General features: G+C 43.1%; 1 pseudogene; it reads right to left on the bottom strand.

Annotated features, from left to right (window-relative positions):
* Nucleotides 1-1,916: 1,916 nt before the first annotated feature.
* LOC101581964 lies at nt 1,917-2,753 on the bottom strand (annotated as a pseudogene).
* Between the last annotated feature and the right edge of the window lie 427 nt (nt 2,754-3,180).

Raw genomic sequence — 3,180 nt, 5'->3', positions numbered from 1 at the left:
CACTGTCTATACACTCTTTCACTTAAACTAAAATGCTCAGAAATTATCCAGAAACAAACACTCACTTATACGCACCCTAACTTGCTTTTTATTACTATTTTTTCAATGTATTTGTTTGTTGTAGGGTCTCACTCCAAAGCTCAGACTCGTGGTGATCCTCCTGTATCAGCCACCATGCCGGGACTCTGTGGCCTGCTCAGCCAGCCCTGAGGGCAGGGCTGGCATGGCATGTGGGGCTGGGGATCGAGCCGCAATCCCTGTGCTTGCCTAAGCAGGAGCTTGAAAACATTCACAATCTGTCAGTTTGGTTCTAATCTCCCTGAACATCACACAGAAGTAGGCCTTCCATTTTGTAAGTTGCTGCTCTGAAATTTCTTGGTTTCCATTCAAAGCTTCATATTTCTCTCTGAAGACAATCTTAACTGCAAGTATTACTGGGCAGGGAGCTCTTCATTAGACCACTAACACCAACAAAATAAATATGTTATTCTTCCAGTTATGCATGACCAGACGGAGTCATTCATATTCTTCCCAAAACAAAAATATATTGATTACAGCTGCTTCCTTGGCCAACTCTTAAGTAGAAATTTAACCTATAAAATAGATAAATTGGATAACAGACAAACAAATGGTAAACATGTATGAGTAGATGATAGAGGAATAATAAAAAAAAAATTCTGAATCCGTTTGCTTCTTTCTGTTGACTGCAGGCTACTTGGAGGCCACGCAGCTCTGTCTTACCTGCTATCTCATATCTGGGCAAAGTGCTGAGAAAGTCTAGTGCTCTGTCTCTGTGGTAGCTGCAGTCCCTGTGAACTCATACCCTCTTTTTCATCACTGCTCCACCCATTAACCCCAGTAAAAATGCCACGCAAGTGTCCCTTTTGTGTGCTGTCAAACCATTTTCAGACCTATTTATTAGTCTTTGTTCTTCCCAGAAAGTTTCATTGGGTAAGTGATAAAATGAATCTTTTAACATCCTACTGGTGACTGTGAGTATCGGTATGGTACTTACAACTCCTACCTGTTTGGGAGTGGGGCTGGCTCCTGACCAGCAGAGAAGTCACCCTGACCAGCGCCGTGAGCAGGATCTTTCCACTGACCACTTCCAATGGAATAAAAATGTTTTCTTGTTTTCTTTTGCTTTCTAGCTGGAAACTTGCTTATACTGTACAGTGTGCCCCCTTTAAGCTGCATTTGGCTGAGGTGAACTCAGTTGCCCTCGTATACCTACCTGTCATAAGTTGGAAGTTTGATAATTGGCACTGGGGGACAGGGGACAACTTGTCTGATTCCAGCTTGCAAGGATAAAACTAACTCTGTGACCTACTGCTTGTGTGCCTCAACTATGCACAGACCACTATTTCGTACAGCACACAAGGCAAGACATACTCCGCATGGGGTGTGAAGCCATTGTGTGGTGCCCCGAGATCATAAATCAGTAATGACCAAATAAGCAAACAGAATAGAGGAAAAAAGATACATTTTGTTAGGGGCATTGTGATCCTACAAGATACCATTGCCACCAGTGTTTCCTGTGTGTGTTCCATCCACAGAGCTCTGATGCTTGGGATTATAAGCAAAAGCATAACCCAAGTGCCACTGCCAAGAGGTTAACTCAGCCTCTCCCAGGGGAGAAGGATATAGCCCTGATATGACTGGCTTGAAGCTCTCTGAATGAAAACCTATAAATATGAGCAAGCTAGAGAACAGTTTTCTCAAAATATACCCAGTAACCATTAAAAGGAGAAAAATGGGGAGGTGTGGATGGGGGCTGGAAAGAAGCGAGTTCGAGATACAGAAGATTGAGCTCTGAGCTGTGCTTCACCAAATGTCATATACTAAGTAGCATTTTTAAGATCCCTGGTTGGATAAGAACTATATATTTTTAAATACAATTACTTTATTTGCACTTTTTACTTTCTCCAATATTGTGTCTGATAGGAATCTTCATCTCTGAGAAACAACATTTCCTTCAGAGACAAGTTGAAGAAAGTGTCCCTGTCGTTCCACATAAGAATGCCCTGGTCCTTCTCACTCAAATGTCAGCATATCTGAAAGTTTTGGATGGTTGTCTTCTGGGGGATTCTGGCCCAGCAAGAAGACGTACACCACACTGGTTTATCTGCCCCAGGATTCCCTAATTGCTTGTCTTCTGGCAAAATGTGGAGCGAGGGACTTAATTGCCAGCAAGAAGAAGGGTTTCTTTGCACATTTATTTGGTTGATTTATAATCAGTGAATAATTTCAACTTCTCAAATATAGCAGAAAGGGGGCCAGAGAGATAGCTCAGTAGAGTAAGCGCTTGTCTAGCAAGTGCAGGGTCCTGAGTTCAATCCCTTGTACTGGGGGAAAAAAAAAAAAAAAAAAAAAAAAAAAACCCTACACAGAATCAAATATATCAGAAAGCTTTTAAATCTGTCTGATAAATTTTTAAAATCTGTTATAACCGAGGGGACCCTCAGGTCAGTTTCAGACTAATTTAGATGGCTTATATTTGAAGGCCCACAGCCACCCCCTGTCTTACTGGCCAGCATGCTCAAAATGGGATTGTTTAGTTTTTCTTGTTCTCTGTTCCAGTATCCCTGCGGAGGATTACAGACCTTCTAGAACTTGTCTTTGGGCACTAGCACTTCCCCCTTTCCATTTTTTTCTTGGCTGCTGCTTTTGGAGACTTCCACAATCAAATAACCGAAGACATATACCATTATCAGGGTACCCAACAACTTTATTCTTCAACGTCCAACACTCATTTCTCAAATCTTGTCTAGGAGCAGCTGCAGCGCGGCGGGGCGGCGACAGGAGACTGCGGCCGGCTGTATCCGCTGTACCCATCCCAGCCACTCTGCGGGGCTCAGCCTGGCCACTGGCCCGCTCATGCTTTGAGCAGCTCGGTGGGGTCAGCAGGCGGGGCTCGGGCTGGCCCCCCGCACTTGTTCAGGAACTACGTTTGTGATTTACAAAATTTACGTAAGCCTACTTTGCGTGCTGCTTGTTAACTTATTATATAGGAAACTTTTACATTCACGAGTTCTTTAGAGCTGGTTATAATTGATAATCCTAGCACTATAACACATTTATAATCCTAACACTCTAGGAGTATGAGACAGGACCGTAAACTGGAGCAGACCTGGGACAACTTGTGACTTTGAAAGACCCCTTCTCAGTGAAAAAAAAAAA

Source organism: Octodon degus, unplaced genomic scaffold, assembly GCF_000260255.1.
Source record: "Octodon degus isolate 3935 unplaced genomic scaffold, OctDeg1.0 scaffold00006, whole genome shotgun sequence".
Taxonomy (NCBI): domain Eukaryota; kingdom Metazoa; phylum Chordata; class Mammalia; order Rodentia; family Octodontidae; genus Octodon; species Octodon degus.
Note: the sequence above shows the minus strand (reverse complement) of the source record. Positions and strands in the feature narration are given on the sequence as shown.